Source organism: Penaeus monodon, chromosome 32 (assembly GCF_015228065.2).
Source record: "Penaeus monodon isolate SGIC_2016 chromosome 32, NSTDA_Pmon_1, whole genome shotgun sequence".
In the NCBI taxonomy this organism is placed as follows: Eukaryota; Metazoa; Arthropoda; class Malacostraca; order Decapoda; family Penaeidae; genus Penaeus; species Penaeus monodon.
In genome coordinates this window covers 17,200,624-17,202,015 of record NC_051417.1, presented here as the reverse complement: position 1 = coordinate 17,202,015, position 1,392 = coordinate 17,200,624, and positions in this window count along the sequence as shown.

The window sequence follows — 1,392 nt, the reverse complement described above, 5'->3', positions numbered from 1 at the left end:
TTGCTACTTAATGAACAAAGCTCGAACAAAATACGTTTGGGAGTGAGGTCTGCCCTTCCTTGTAGGGGCATTTTTTACTCTCATTGTGCGTCCAATCTCAGGAAAGGAAAATTTGGCAACTCAGCTCTTATTATCTAGTACTCCAATTCGTCTTCTCTATTTTTCCTAATAATCCGAAACTCATTAGACATGTCTACATATATCTGGAGTTTTATACACACACACTTTTATATACAAGCTTCTATACACTTTACATAACTTTGTATCTCTTTTCTCTCTCAAAAGATTTGTAATGTTCCCGAGTCTAAGGTAGGTTGCCGGTTTTTCCTCTTTTTTGAGATTGAACAGAGTATCGGCCTCCAAACCTTATCATTTTGTTACGATTATATAATCACACGCGGCACATGCGGGAATGGGATATGATGAATAAATATGTCTGAGGGTTGTTACATCTACGTAGAAGAAATAAAAATCCTTTGTTGAAAAGATGGAATTTTTGACAACATTGGAAAGAACATAACTGTTGAGACCATAGTATACAGTACCAAAAATAATACATAGATTTTAGCATAGTATATACATTAGATAATACACATGAAGTCCAATAAACATGCTAACAATACTAAATGTTAATAACTGCAAAACAGGCCAGGTAGGAAGAAGAACGGGGGGAGAAGAGGGGAATAGATTAAAAGGAGAGCGGAAAAAACACCACAAAGAGACTTGTTTGAATACAATGTTATCAAAGGGCTCCTGACCCTTATGTGGACGGCGTTCCCCTTGTTCTGAAATAGTGGTCGATTTCAGGCAGACAACTGGGAAGTCGGAAGTAGATTATGGGATATACGGACTTAGAAAATAAGCTTGAATTAAGATGAAGGAATCGTAAGAAAGATGAAATAGATTCAAACTACAGCAAAAATGGCTGTTGAAATGATATTACTATTACTACTATTATCCAGCTACTGAAAATAGTAGAAAACCTTGACATTACGGATTCGATATAGAACATAAAGAGAACGGAAATTATAAAAATAAGAAAGGTAGGGAACACTTCTGGTGATATATTTTACTGCCAGATTCAGGGTTTTGGAGAGGAAATGCATATCCGGTGTTGTTGTTCAGGAGAATCTGGACAAAAAGGACAAGGGAAATTGAGGTGCCGGAGGGGAGGGGGGAGCGGGGGAAGGTGAATATGGAAGAGGCGAGAGAAAAACGTCTTCAGATCTTCTTCTATCGAAACAAACGTCTTCACTTTGCCTTTTTAGAGCTTAAACGAATTCCAATACAATATCGCATATAACTCAGCGGAGATCATTGGAAACAATTACGAAACATTTTCACTGAATTTGTAAAAATAAGTAGTAACGTTACGGTGGACAATACTCTTAA